The sequence below is a fragment of the Pinus tabuliformis genome, chromosome 8, assembly GCF_031772625.1.
Source record: "Pinus tabuliformis cultivar Carrire ecotype Pingquan chromosome 8, CPIR1, whole genome shotgun sequence".
NCBI lineage: Eukaryota > Viridiplantae > Streptophyta > Pinopsida > Pinales > Pinaceae > Pinus > Pinus tabuliformis.
The window spans coordinates 1,485,835,757-1,485,852,550 of record NC_142294.1 but is presented as its reverse complement, the minus strand read 5'-3'; positions in this window follow the sequence as shown (position 1 = coordinate 1,485,852,550).

The window sequence follows — 16,794 nt, the reverse complement described above, 5'->3', positions numbered from 1 at the left end:
TTTTGGGAGGGCCTTAACTCAGATATTCAGAAGTTTGTGGCGAAATGTTTGGTTTGCCAACAAAATAAAGTTGAAACAATTAAGACACCAGGTCTATTACAACATTTATCCATTCCGATCCAACGTTGGGAGGAGGTTTCAATGGATTTTATCACAGGTTTACCCAAGTCTGAGGGAAAGAGTGTCATCATGGTGGTAGTTGACAGACTTACCAAGTATGCACACTTTTGTGCATTATCACATCCATTTAAAGCTAGTATAGTTTCTACTGCATTTATGGAAACAATTCAAAAGCTACATGGAAACCCAAAGATTATTGTAAGTGACAGAGATCCCATTTTCACTGGAAATTTTTGGATAGAATTATTTTCTTGTCTTGGTACTCAGTTAGCTCATAGCTCATCTTCTCATCCTCAATCTGATGGGCAAACTAAGATAGTAAACAAATGTTTGGAAGGATATCTTCGTTGCTTTGTATCTGATAAACAGACACAATCGGTCAAATGGTTGCCTCTGGCTGAATGATGGTATAACACTTCCTTCCATAAACCAACAAAAATGACCCCATTTGTGGCACTTTATGGATATCATCCACCATCCATCACATCATATTTAAGAGAAAATTCTAAGGTTCAAGCAGTGGAACATCACATCGAACATCAACAACAAGTCCTCCAACTCTTAAAGGATAACCTCGTGTTAGCACAGAATAGAATGAAACAATAGGTAGATCAACATCGCAACAAAAGAAGTTTTGATGTAGGTGATTGGGTATTCCTATGGCTACAACCATATAAGCAAATGTCCCTCAAGCAAGCTAAGAAGGATAATAAATTATCACCAAAGTATTATGGCCCGTACAAGGTGTTGCAAAAGGTTGGTACTATGGCATACAAATTGGAGCTTCCTGCAGCTTCTCGATTACACCCAGTTTTCCATGTTTCATGTTTAAAGAAGGTTATAGGTGACAAGCTCCCAGTTCAACAATATTGCCAGAACTTGATGAGGAAGGAAAAATTATATTGGAACCAGAAGCAATCACAGAAACAAGAACTCAACAGTTACGAAATCGATCAATTTTGGAGTATCTTATTAAGTGGAAGAACTTATCCGCTGAAGATTCCACATGGGAGGATGAGAATTTTATATAGAAGCATCCAGAACTACACAAGCATTGAGGACAACACTTTTTTGAAGAAGAGGGGCATGTTGGGTCCCTATAATACTAGTGATTACCCCATTACTATTGTAGTTGTATCCCTTATTAATATTGTTGTGCCCCTATTGTCCCCATATTGTTATTACTGTGCCCCATAGAATCCCTCTATTGTTATTTTTGTGGCTTTATATTATTATTGTTAGGTCGGCTGGGTTATATTGTGACTCCTTAGACTCCTATATATAGAAAGGAGGTTTTGTCATTTGAATCATCCAAGAATTGTTCATTTATGTAATGTAAAGGAGGTTGCCCCCTCGAAGAGGCTGAATTATAAGATGTTGATCTCTCTTTTCTATCTTTTTCTTGAGTTGTTTTCATAAAAAAACCACATCCACCCTTACCCTAACGTGATCTCACCTAAACTGGTCCCGAGATCACAAAACCAAACTGAGCTTGTATGCCCCAATATTCCTTCACCATCCCTTGAAGAATTTTCTTGTCTCCACCCACCTATCAAGGGCTTCCCAGAGAAAACCATGTCCACCCCCAACCCTTGGGATTTTCTTGATACCACCTCACTTGGACCCAAAACCTTCTGGAAATCCAAAGCTCAACCAAGAATGAATCCCATCACACTATGGCTATCAATAAATGGTAAGGCAAGGATGAAATCACTGTCAAACCTAGAAAAACCCATGTCATTGACAACAAATGAACCAAATACACACACACATGTACCATGCATGCCAAAACTAGCTAGGGAATCATATATGCAACTTATTATATGTAAACATTACTGTTGAAGCCACTTGATCTAACTCTTCCTTGCTTGATCCTTGCTTTCCTTTTCCTTCCTTTGCTTTCTTGCTTGCTTTCTCCTCTTGGTGCTCTTCTCCTCTCTAAAACCAATTCCAAAATTGAACTGACAAAAGGCCCCAAATTGATGCTCTAATGTCTTTTTATTATTGATGCCTCTAATTTCTTCATTTTCCCTCTATTTTCCTTCAATTTCCTCCTCACATGCAACCTATGACCTTTCACCTCCCTTTTCTCCTATTTTCCTTTATTTTCATAAAATAAATGCCAATAATGTCTTTTTTCCTTTTCAAAGCCTTTTCCAATTTCCCTTAGCCATAATAAACTACATATTACGCTCACTAGGATGCTTTGCGCAACATTTATCTCGGAATATGTGTGCCATGACCTTGGTCTTATTTTTCCTTTATTAACTTTAGTACACGAACTTTTAACTCGAGGCTATTACAATGACTCTCCCAAAACTCTACCACAAACAGTATGATTCTCGTTGTAAGCATGTCTCGGTAGGGCTGTCAGGTGATAAGAGCCCAACAATCAACTTCATCATTTTCATTTACTCGAACCCTAAATTTGGTATGCTTGTGCAATGTTTTTCTTGAGACATGGAGCAATTTTGACATTGTTGCCAACATTTGTTGTCTTGATGTACTTGGTGCAACAATAATAGTTGTAATTTCCCTATGAGCAACTCAAACATCGGGTTTTATTGTTTTTATAAAAATAGAAAATTTCTTTAATATGTTTCCAATGACAATCATACGTGTCTTCCTGCTTTTAGCATCTTGGATACCCAAAAGCTTTATGGCATGTTTTAGTTTCTTATGTTTGATCAACCCATGTAGTATCTGAGCTTGTGCAACAACTAAATGTTTCTCAAAATATTGTTGAATGATGTTATTGACATGCTCTCTAATAGTGTGATTAGGGATATGCTCCCTAAGGTCCTCTCTTGTGCTTGCATCCAAATTTTCTGCAAACCTTCCACCCCTTTCCAAACCACTACAACTCCCTATTATCTTATCAATTTGAGAGGGTATAAATCGTTCTTTTGGGGGTTGATCAACATGATAGGGAAAATCTTGTTCCTCTAGTGGTTGATCAGATTGATAGAGCACATTTTTTTCCTCTAGTTATTGACCAACTTGATAGGGCACATCTTATTCCTCATGTGGTTGATCAATTTCCATCCCTGCACAGTGAAAAATATAGAAGTGAGTGAATCATAAGTATTTAATACCAGATACATGTGTTTATTTAAGAAATCACCATATGTGGAAGGTCATGATATGATTGTGAGGTTCTTCCCCCTGTTTTCCTTCGTATTTAGGAATATCTGATGGCAACTTGGTTGGCATAGGGGGCCATTTTTTATTATGAGAAATGACCCGATCATTTGTGAGTTTCATCAGATCTAAGATATTTAAGGAAGTGACGAAAGGTATATTGTTGGTGTTAGCCATGATGTAATGAAAAGTTTGTGTGTTGGTGTTTGTATTGGTATTGGTACCTTGCAAGGTAGTATTGGTTGGAGTGCCCTATGGGGTAGTGTTTGCACTTACCTGAAGATTGTTAGTGGGAGTGCCTTGAGACAAATTAGATCCTAATAAGGTTGCTCCAAGAATAGATGTGCCAAACAAGATGGCTTGGTCCCATATTCTACGTCGGGATGGTGAGAGACTATGAACTCCTCCTAGTAATGATGGGATATCTAGTAGGTCCCTAGAGTGATGGGTAACCCTTGGGTCCCCTATGGTTCCCTAGTAAGAGTGTGGAAAAATATGGTGAGGGAGATTTTCTTTTCGAAAACCAAATGAATCACATATATATGACAAAGCGAAAAATAAATGGGTAATTTTCCCTTTAATTTTAATGTGTGAAACGATCAACAAAAAACGGTTTTGTAAAGTTTTGCATATGATAAAAAATATTAAAAAGTACTACATCCTTCTGCTTAAATAGTAAATGGGCCTTGTGAAGATTTTATAGCATGGTATTGGGGCCACATCTTGAAAGTACTAGCAATGCTTCCAACAACCAAAACCAACCAAGGTATGGAGAGGGTTATAGTGGGGGTACTGGGATTACGTTGCAAAAGAGCTAGTGATGTTTCCAATAGCCTGGCCAAAATCACCTCAGGTGGAGTGCTCCCACACTCGCTACCTATGGGGAAATATGACCTAAGATTGGGCCACTAAGTTACCTACGTTCAGTGGGCATGAGTGAATGTTAGCTTTTGGGTGTCAACTTTGGATCCATAACCCCTTCCAAGTGTTGGGAGACAACAAGGAGGCCCATAATAATCTGTTGTCTAATCCTTTCCCCCTTCACACGTTTCTTCTCATTTTCGTTTTTTTCATTGGATAGTGCAAGATTTGAAAGCACCCTAAAAAAAACTTATATGTTTTTGTATTAAAAACAACCATAACAAATTATGGGATGCCTAGCCCCGTGGTCCTACCCTAAACTATTAAATTGTTTTGTGGTCTGTGTGGGGAATTTAGTTGGTTCAAGTTAGGGTTGATTTTAAAAGAGTCTTTGCTTTGCTTAAGGTGTGCCAAAATGTATACTCGAAATAAACTAAGTACAAAGATTCCAAAAGAGGATACCATTTGCATAAATTTTAAGTGAATTAAGTGTATGTAGTGATGGTGTGTGTAAGGTGAATAGTAGACACAAACAATGTTTGAATTTCAAGTATGTGGATATGCGGTGGTACTTTACAATTCCCTTAATTACACTATGTGATGTTTGTTCCTTGCAAAAGAAAATATGTGTGGATAATGGGCCACTTACTTTTCCTAATTATGCTATGTGAGCATATAGGGAGATGGAAAATTAGTCTTTTGGGACACATTATATTTCCATTACAACTAAATTAAATTAAGTAACTTTATAATTAAATGTTCCATAAGAACCATTCAAATATTTGTATACTTACCTTTTAATATGCATTTTCTTAATATTTACTCAACTTAGACTTGTTGATCCCTAGAATAAATCAAAGTCACATGAAATCATTATAGATTAAGCATATGAACATATAAATTTCATCAAGCCAAGCCATTGAAATAACTCAAATTTGTTGCTTATGCATAAATAATGATTTAACTCCAAGGGGTGCCACAATTGATAACACCCAATAGAGGAGAATGCAAATGGATAGAATGAGTGTCGTATCATTCATATATGGGCTCAATGCCTTTCCTTATAGCTAACATCAAAAATATGGTTTCATCCCTTTCTTTATAACTATCATCCAAATATTTTTAAATGAATTGGCTACTATGGATTGATGTATTTGGCAAGTGAAATTTATAATATTTCAAGAATGGTAATCAAGTATCTTGGATACAAAATTATGTCTAAAGTTGTCAAACATTTGTAAGAAAAGATAAAAATTATTTTATAAAAGGTTATTAGAAACTAAAAGTATATTAAAGGGATTAAAGTCTTATAATTTGTATTTTTTTCTCAAAATTTGAAATGTTTCTATAAGGATGAAAACATTTTTCAATAGTATTTTCTTTTATTGTATGTCATTCCAATTATCATCATGAAAAGTGTATAATCATTTTATTTAGGTTATAAAGTCCATTTGAAAGTTATAAAAACGTTACTTAATATTTGTTTGTAATCCAACTTTATGTAAAGGATAATAAATATGAAGGTATACCATTTGTAAAATAGTTGCAAAGTCAATATACATATTTCCTAAGCAATATAGCCCAAAAAGAAATAATCTCTCTTCACTCTCCCCCCAACACATGTTTAAGAAATGATAAAACTTAACCATTTGCACATAGGATTGAAGGGTCTATGATAAAGGTGATTTATTATTTTAATTTTCTAGTGAATAGGTTTGAAGCTTTGTTTGGTTTCACAACAAGTCACATTTACCAAGTGAAGAATTTGACCTTTTTCAAAATTAGTTCTTCCTAGCAACAATTTTTCATTTCTTTAAAAGACTATATAAATCTCAAACTAAAAGTGATCCCTACAACATGGTATTATATTCTTGTTAATATATCTCATTCACCAACATTTCAATTAAAATCCAGTGCCAAGTAAAATGGATTGTGAGAAGAGAAGGATACAATAGAAAAGAGATTAAAAAATAATAGGTGTTAGGAATAAAATTATAAGAATTAGAGAGTAAATAAAAACCTAAAGAAGCCCAAGGGAGTAGCTAAAAAATGAGAAGAGGATGAAGCTAACAAATTTGATGAAGAAGATATTGTATAATAATTTGCAAGGTTATTGAACTAAAGGCTAATAGAAATTGAAGTCTATTCTTATATAGGAAGTCTAAATACATATTGAGGGAATTATTACTAATTTAATGATATGGAGAATATTTTGAATTTGAGAGAATGGGAGATTCTTGAAAAATCAAGCCAACGATTACCAAATTGAAGGGCCAAGTTGATTTCACAAGAGAAAAAAAAAACTATATCTATATTTATACAAATTTAATTATAAGATAATTTGTGACTAAAAAAACAGACAATACATAAATACACACTCCATACAAGAAGGAACCTATTCAACTAGTTTTTGAGTATGTTTATATTTGAAAATCACTATTGAAGACCAAATTAGTTGGAAAAAAATATCTTCATTAGAATCACCATATCATTAGCGTTTTAAAGTAACTAAAATTACCATAAAACAATAGTGAGAAGAACTTTCTTAAAGGAAGAACTTATCACAACTATAGAGAATTTTACAATTCCAAACAAAAAGTGGAAGAAGTGTGGGATGAGAAGTATGAAAAGACTAATGAAATTGTTGATAAGGAAACAAACATAAATCAAGAGATAAAGATTTTAATAGATTTAGAGAACAAGGAACATGCTTCAAGGTCTTATAAAAGTGGACGTACATTGTTATCATTTTTGGTGAAGAGGAGCACAAGTGATTTGAGTGGTTTTGTGGGAGAATGTACATGAAAATTTTAGCACAATAATGAAGTAGGAGCACAAAGAGGGGTAAGAGGATTTAAAATACTATATGTTTATACAAGGAACCTTTTTATGTACACAAAAAAGGATATCCAATGTCTTTTATGTTTTCAATTCTTTTCATCAAAGCTTGACACCTTTATAACCTATTTTCTACTTTTGAAGTATATTTTGCAATATATTTCACAATTACATGTTGAGAAACAACTAGATGAAAATCAACATTAGATTGCCACAACCTAATAAGATTAACATTGTAAGCATTTAACATATCATCAATATGTGCATGTTAATTTATGTCTTTTGAATTTATAATATATGAATTTAATATTGATTAATCATGAGACTTCCATGGAGCATTGTAGTGATATGAAATAATAGACTCCTTATTGTGCAAGCATGTATCTACACTACACTTTGTATGTATTTTAAAAACATGCTCTCTAACAAATTCTCATAACCTTCATGAGAATTGAAAGAAGAAACTTGTGAAGTTTTCAAAGGTAGGGATCATCATATAGGATTCAAGGAATCATTATGTTATGATGATGGATGTCACACATATATAATGTTGTTATATGTTCAACAAATAATGTCTTCTCAATGTGCATATTGGAAGGAGGAATACTCTTTCTCCTTCTAGATCTTGACGCATTTTTTCTCTTTTAACTCTTGCAAGGATATCGAGCTTCAATAAAACTAATGTTGACACGTTTTGGAACACCTATGTGACAACTATTTTTTTTAATCCCTCTTGTAAATATTGCCATGAATTGTAATTCATGTAAATAATATATTGAAATGTAACAATTTCCTTTAGTTAAATCACATACTTAGTTTTTGTGGGTTACCCTCAACCATTACAATTCGAATATGGTTCACAATTTGCATGAATTTGAGTGGTTTCCAATTTGCAATGAACCATTATTCACACCAATTTATTTTTCTTTAGTCGTTGCTGCATCTCAATTTTTAATTACATGGTATTACTTTCAGTACTTAGTTTATCTCACTTTTATCTTAGTTCTATTGTTTCATTCTCCATTTTTTTCTTTTCTTGAATCATATTTCCTAATGAATTCAATATGGAGCAGGTAATATGAGAAGTGAGACAAAGAATTACCTGTATTTGCATGAATTTGTTGAACTGGACAATCTTCTTGTTCTCTCTATCTCTATTGTCTTTTCCTCGTCCCATCTCTGGCTTTTTCTCACACTTCTTCTGTGCTTGGAACTTGCTCTCCTTTCTGAGATTGAATTCTTCAATTTCCCATTTTTTTGTCATTTTTTGTGTAATTTCCACATTGTGTTATTTTTCTAAGAAAAAACATTCAAGTCTATTTTTTTTTTGGGTGGCAGCAAGAGCTCGATCAATCTCATAGGTATGTAGACTTCTAATCAATCCCATCAATATAGTTGGTTGTTTGGTTGGTGGTGAATTATGGTTGGAAGGATTGATCGAGCTATAGCTCAATCAAGCCTTTGTTTACCATGTCAAAAGATCGATCGAGGGTTTCTTAAACACTCGATTGAGCATTTGTTTAAGTTTTTTAAGTGCTCGATCGAGCTGTTGAGGGCCTAAAAACCAAATTTTTAGCTCCCCTTCTATAGCTTTCTCTACAATACCATTTTATAGCCTGGGAGACATAAGGCAATATTTGTCCTTAGGTGGCAGAGTTGATCATGTTGGACTCGTGAAGGAATCCTCTATCCAATGGCATATGAGTTTGATATTTTTGAATTCATATGATATTTTTCATTTAATTGTTGTTAACACTATGCTTGAACCGTTTTTTGGACAATTTCAAAGGGGCTAAATGAAAAATCAATAACATAAAATGTACAAAATGAAATTTTTTCGAAAAATACCATGATCTTCATTAGGAGTCCTCTTCAAAATTGTACTCTTAATTTTTGAATTTATTTAAATAAAAGAAAAAATTCATACGTGAACACACGTGTCTGAAAATGCAATTCAAATATTGATTCACCAACTTTGAAAATTAATAATAAAAAAATATAACTTTGCATTAAAAAAAATAAAGTTTTAATATACATAACTTACTTCTCCCAGTGTAGATCATGATCATTTATACATTTTTTAAAAATTATACATTTTAGACTAATTTATTACATGCAACGCACACATACCTATTAAAATGTGCAAAAATTTGCAAGGACAAGAATTTCATTTAATGGAAATTGACAGATTATATGACACTAAATTTTTTGGTTAAAAAATATCATTAGGAAAACATCATAATTCTCCACAAATTTTCTTTTTAATCCAGATCAAAATTCACAATGCTTATATGAATTTTGAGGGCTTCAATTCGATAAAAGAGTAAAATTTTGAAATTTCATTGCCACATTTGGTGCAAAAATGTAACCCATCTTCATGCATATAACCCATAACAAATAATGTGAAAATAGTCCACAAATGTGGAAAAACAGGCTCTAAGACAATGGCTTCATCCTCCAAGGCTACTCAAAATTCCACGAGCAAGTGGAAAAAGGGTCTTGAGTGCTCCATATTTCAAGAAATAACTCAAATTCCACGTGCATGGCTTCAAAAGTGCCTCTAAAACCATGATGTCATCACCAAGGTTCCCTACATCACCCTTATAAGGAGAAAAGGGGTGGCATAGCACCAATATGCTTAACCCTTGGTGTCCATCAATGATATGCAACAATTCCCCTCCCATCTCAAGGATAACCATCACCATCTAAGCTCTAGAATAAGAAACACCCTTCATATTGTGCCAAGACTAGCCTAATGATTTCCCAGGTCCATTTGTGAACGTCATTGACAAATCCAACACCAGGCATTAGTGGCTCAATGTTTCATCATTTGTGGATACTCAAGAGTGTCAAGTACCATGTGGAACCATCTCATATCCCAATACTCTTCATTAGGTTGGAAATGCTAGATCAACAAGGTCATATATGCTCTTTAGACTAGGTAAAACGACCTCTAGAATGTTGTTGAAAGGGATGAGAATCACCTCTCAAGATGCCTCTGCTTTTATGACAATACCACCTAATAAGATCCTCTCAAGATCAAGTGAAATCAACAATCATTAGGGACGATAACCAATACTGCACCATAGTGAACCATACCTAATGTTAGGGACATAATAATACTTCACACAAAGCTCACTTTCAAATGTTTAACTCGATCAAGTCTTGTAAACAAGTGACCTCACTATATTAAGGATAGCTAGGTGAATAACCCAATTAGGTGTTTCTAGCCCCAAAGGATAAGTGGCATGTGCCATGTTATCCCATAAATCCATAGGTGTGTGTGAAAATAGTGGTTGCAGAATGGAAAAGACTTCAAAGAAAGGTACCATAGCCATGAGACCAACTAATGGAGGTCAAAAATATTAAGTGTATAGATGTAAGGAGGGAGAAATTGTGGAGGCATGAATTACCCCTTTCCTTGGCTTGCTTTTTCCACCCCTTTGGTGCACCTTTTACTTTTTATGATTTATCTCTATTTGTGTGCATATCTCAAGAGACCAAGATTTCTTTCAAAAAAATTTATTACCCCTTTGAGATGAGTTAATTGATCACTCGTCATAGTTTGGACAATAAAAGAGTTCCTTTTATGGATGAAACATCATGTGCTTGAGAATTTGGGTGAGGGTTAATGGTGTGGGGGGATGGGTTAGAGCTCATGCTAAGATTTTTCCCATGAGCTAAAAAAATGACCCAACTATATTTTTCATTTTATCTTATTCTTTTATTGTTGCTTTCTTATGCTTTTACCTTTCTTTTAGTTGCATCAACCTCCAAGCCTAAGTTTTCTAGACCCAAACACAAGGATGAGTATGAAGGGTGGTAATCCCAATGAATAATGATCACCAGCCCAAAGAATGGAAATGGAAAGTGGTAATTATACATTACCTTGGACACGCTACTTCATTCAACGCCTCCTTAATAATGCCCTTTCTAAAAACCCCAAGGCCTCACAGGAGGTTCCACTAGACTAGATTTAAAGACTAACCTCCTAGATGAAATGTGGGAACAAAAATACAATCAAGGTTGGTCAATTATATAGTTTTTCTCTTGATTCATATTAGTGTTCCCATAACATTAATTGAAAGAACATGATTTAAAAATGTTTAAACTACCTTTCGATGGATCCCTCACCCTCCATCAAGAAGGAATATCAAATGGGAGAAATAAATATAACCAAAGAAAGAATTGGAGGATCCTGGCATCATGTTATGTGTCAATCAAATATTGTTGTTGGTTGGCCGACTGTCCATGGAGGAAGAAAATTATGCTATGGTTTACCCACTTTCTAGTGGGTAATAATCCCAAAGTATTTTATAGAAAAGAGTGTCAAAGACTATAAAAGATCAAATAATCATACTGAAAACCCAGGAACCCAAATGTTGAAGGGTATTCCCCTCCAACTTGTGTAAGAACCCATGTAAATGCATAATATTTTAAGGTAACTAATTCACTTCCTCAAGGAGCATCCAATCACATAATAATCCATAATACTTAGGGAAAGCCCTTAGTTTCTAAGTTTCCTTGTCCATGTGTGTGCTAGGGGTCAATTGAGTGAACATGAATGCAATTCCCTAACCAAGGATAATGCTTAATCAAGATCAACATGAAAGCATCCAAAATATGGAATGTTGATGAAAACAAAAAGGATAATTCGCTAACCAACATGCATCAAGGCACCAACACCTTAGCTCCAAATCCAATAGCCTCTAAAAACAACTTTCCTAGGTAGGGTATTCAAATTAGGACAAAGCTCATGTTATATGAGGTGTAACATGGCCTTTGCTTAAAAAAATCTTCTAGAGAAAACTGTGACTTCTTTGGGTTCACTAAAATTCCAAACTATCATTGGTCTCACATTTAAACTTCTCTATATTGGATAATAGTGACAATCTTGGAAGTCTTTTGAGCATTTCTGAGACCACGAATGCATTGAATGACAAAGTGTGCCGCCAGGGTTTTTTTTAACTACTAGCATGCCACTTGTAAAAAAGATGATTTGGCCGAGTACATGTGGCTTTAACCACCTTATTTTATTAGTTTTTAGCTTCGATAAGTAGACTAGATCTAGAATTTCCTTGCTAAATCTAAGGAAATTTCCCAAATAATGCTATTTTAATGTAAAGGGAGTTTCTCTCCTCTTGCATACATAAGAAGGACTTGCTAATATCTAATTCATTGTTGGATAGTGGGAGTATTTCTCTCCCTCATGCTTAATCAAAACATTTATTGGTGTTTATTATGGTTTTAGGTTTATTATGTAATGTATGTTTTGACTCAGTTGGATTTCCTTTCGTGGTTACGTATGTAGTATTTTAAAGGGTTGAAAATTGTATGTGAATCGATATCACCACAATGCTAGATTGATCAATCCACTATAAGCAAGGAATCACGTGAAAGGAGAGATTAGGGTGCTAAACCTCATCTAATCCTTTTGTTAGTGTGAAGTAAACATTGATCCCCTTTTCTAGGTAGACCCTTAAGGTGGTTCCCTTAAAAAACACTTGGTTTATTTTATAGCATAGTTGATCCTTGGGTCGAGGGAAATCCTATTAAGGAGTCAAGTCTAGTGGTTTTTCGACTTTGAAATTTACCTTGATTGGCTAAGAGACTACCCATGCTTAGATATTAGGCCCCCCCCCAATGCAAGCCATTATTTTGGGTACTCAACCTAAGGAGGGTCTTTCTTCTTGATATCCTCTCAAAATTAATATTCCCTTAACTCTATTGCCCTTGAATATTGTCATTGATCTTCTCATCCCTCCATCACCAATATTTTATTTTTTCTCCTATACCTAGCTTGATCATTAGGGTAACTTTTGGTATCACCTTGCTACTTGTTCCTTATGCCGTTATGATTTCTAAAGGATAACCATTAAATTCCGTACACTTAAACATATCCATAGGGAATCATAACAAAAAATACATTAAGATGAAACATCAAACATCCACGCGGCTGAAGCCTGCTACTAACGCCAACAGAGAGAGCTATATTAGGAAAAAATAAACATTTTCTTCCAAAAAATGAAAGGAAACAATTGTTATGACCATAGAAACCCAATTGCATGCACCAAACTTCTTATAGTCCCACATGAGAGACTCTATTGTGCCCATTTTGCTGGACCAAACACCAAAAATGCTTCCCGCAAGATGAGCAAGAAGTAATATTATGGACCAATGACATAAAACAATGAGCATACAATGATAACAAGAAACAAATGCACCACAAACCTTTGCTTATACCAACCAAGTGTGTTCCCATAAAATAAAACACCTCCAAATCAGTTATCTTACTCCATATCATTTGCTTAGAGCATAAACATAAGTATATTAGCAATGCCATAACTAAAAGTAAACAAAACTATAAATCCATATGTAAATTCTCATTCGATGAGATAAACGTAAGATCTAAAGTACTATCAAGTAGTGGACTAGTTGGGTCTCCGGGAGGATCAGTCAAATCCCCTAAGGCAGAATTTGACACCACATAGTTCTCCACACGACTCGGGCGAGAATCTATATCATTGAGGAAAAATCTGATATTCCTTAAAATATGCTTAATTTCCTCCAATCTAGAAAAAACATTATAGCTATCGACTTGTGTGTCCTTGAATACCAGGCGTAACAGAGTATCCATCTATTGGTGCATAGATAGAGAATGCAAGAAATATAATCTCTTTTTTCTACACCTTTGTGGGCCTTGAACCCATTTCAGATCATCTCTTCCAACTTTTGAGTAAGAAAATAGATCACCAAACTCTTTTTATTCCAACAGTAAAATTTCCCTACGCACTTCTAGAGGGACTGCATTAAAATAATATTCCATAGAATCCCATGGAAATGTGTGACCCTGTTTGTCCCCTATGGTGAGCTCCAGTATTGTAGCAATAATGCTACAACTCCTGGGGCTTCCTGTCTCTTAATTTTATCAACCCGGTAGTTTGTACAAACTTGGAAGCGGCGGTGCTATATGCACAAGTACTAGCTCTTGTCGCAGCTGTCACTTGGTCAGCTGGCACAAGTCCGCTAGGGCTCAAGCCAACTTCTATAGGCTCTCAGAAGAAGCTCGCTAATTGATGGACGAAAGCTAATCTCAAAGGAAAGCTACTTTACTTGACAAAAATGAACTGAAAGCAAATCAAAGCATGTAAACCTAGGAAACCCTAATTTGACTAGTCTAACCTCTACAATGCAAAGAATGTAAATGCAACTTCTACCAATGCTGTCATTACCTCTAATAAATGAAAATGCATGGATCTAAACTACTTGCATCATGAAAGTTATGTTTTTGTATTTTTCCTTTAAGTGTGTGGAATGATGGTGATCTTGTGCTAACTAGGGTTTGGTTGTGCAGATGGGATGGAGAAGGAAGGAAAGAGTGGGATAGGTTGGGGAGGCTAAGAGAGGTCCCTAGGGATCCTTAGCATCCATCCACAGAGGTTCCTCGCATTCAGATGCTCAGCAACCGAGAGAGTGGCCTCCTACAGGATGGCTGTGGAGGATCCTACAGGATACTCTGTTTTCTACAGGATGTCTAAAAATGGCTACAAGATGACCTACCGTGAGTGTTTGGAGTGATGGAGGGATGATGAAATGGTAGAGGGAGATGTGTAAGGTAGGAATGAGGCTGGTGATGGCTTTAGAAGTGAAAGAATGGGATGGGAAGTGAGTGTAGGGAGTAGGGTGGAAGGTAAAGGGCTATGTCAACGAAAGGGCTAGAGAATGGAAGTACGTGAGGAGTGAAAGGCTTTGTGAGATAACAGAGCGGAGCAGGGATCAAAGATGTGTTTGCAGGTGTGATCAAGGTGGAGGACGAAGTGATGGAACAAGAGAAAGTAGTGTAGATGAAACAAATGCTTGTGAGTGTCACCAAAACGAGAATGCTTCAACCTGAGCTACCTGTGACATAAAATCAATGAACAACAATATAAATTGTGAAGGAAACTCATGCATGGCAGTGGAATGAAGAAGCAATGCTAAATATGAAAGTGCATGAATGGATCTAAGTAATGCCTCAGCCTACTTCCAAACAACTACAGTAGTTCTAACTAATAAAACCAATCTGTTTGACTTCTACAGGAAAGCTAAATCAGCAGCTATACTTAAATGCATGTAAAGGAAAATGGAAACGAAATGCTAAAGGAACAATATTGATACAAAGGAAGGAGGCCTGAGCTCTCAGGTTGGGCCCAACCCCGAGAGCTTTAGGCTCCTTTAAAAACTCAAAATCTGATCCAAAACTGCTTGCTTTTATTCATAATCAAAAGTCTAATGTCATGCCAAAACTGGCTTACAAAGAGCTAAAACCACATTGACTAACTAGCTGCTACGAAATGACTAACTACTAGCTACCAAAAAATGACTACCAACTAGCTAACAAAAATGACCAACCACTAGCTAACCAAAATGAGGCCCCAAGCCTTCTTATTTATACAATTTGAGGACCCAACAGTCCTCCTAAAAGTTAGGGACTTGGCTGCCCAAGACTTGGAGTTAACAGCAGTCCAACTTGACTTGCTTGGCTGCCCTTGTGCTCATTAATTTGGTGGCCTTTGAACTCCGAGCTGATGGTGGAGAATTCGAGGTAAGGGCCCATAAATGAGGGGGACACCTTCCTACAAATCCTCTAGCTTGTTCTCCCACGAATTTGGCTGCCAAGTGCACATTAAGACCTTCCATTTTGTCTCCAAGTTGACCAACAAGGCTACACAAAGCACCCATTAGACTTGTTGGCATAATGACTAACCAAATTCACTCTATTAACATAAAAATAATCAAAAACATGCAATAAACAAATGAGAATGGTGGACTAAGCCAAATTAGGAGGTTGGATGAGCCCAAATATTTGTCCATTTTTGGGGCTCATCATCACCCCCCTACTGAAAGTGTTGCTCATCCTCTGAGCAACCAAATCTCTCCCCTTGTCTTTGACGGCCTTGGTGACTTTCTTGGCTAGCATTTTGGCCGATTTCTCCTTTGGCTTCCCTCTTTTCAACCTTTCCTGTAGAAACTGTTCTGTCTTCCTGTAGAAACAGACTCTGTCTTCCTGTAGAAACATGTGCCTCAAATTGACCTGTCCTCTATTTACTTTCATAGTTGGAAAGATCATAGGCAATGAAATATGTATTATGACTTACTGCTGAAAAATCATATACCCTGAATTGATGTTGAAAAATCAGATGCCCAACATCAATGCTCTCTTTTCTATACGCTGTATTTTCCTATCATAGTTGGAAAATATCACACAGGGCAGCAGAAACAATATAATGTATTGCTGAATTCAAATGCCCCAATTCAGGTGCTGAAAACAGAGCTTTCCTTAAGATCATTGATAGGAAATGTAACAGGAATTGAAGACAATACGCTGTATTGACAAGTGACAGAAGTAATTGCAAGCATAGGGCAGTGGCATGATAATGCAGAAAGCTGAAATACAGTGCTGGCAGACTTCAACATTAACTCTTAGGACCCATATTTTGGACTAGAATGCCAGAAGGTAATATTTTTCACTTAAGTACATTTGATCCCAGTCAACATAGAGATAAATACTGCCATTATACCTGCTGTTGCACAATCACCTTTTTGCATCATGCCCTCGTTTCTTCGCTTCTTCCAGATGCTTGGGTTGAATATCTTTGCATGGATTGATTTCCTATGAGCTTCCTTCAAGACATTCTTATGACTGTCTAAGCCTTCCATGTATCTCTGAGTCTCTGGATTTACTAAATTCACAGATGTGCCATGCTCTTGACAGGGAATTGGTCCAGAAAATGAGTCAGCTGAAGGGGAATCCCCTTTGTTTCTTACTTTCTTTGCACAAGGATCATCGACAAC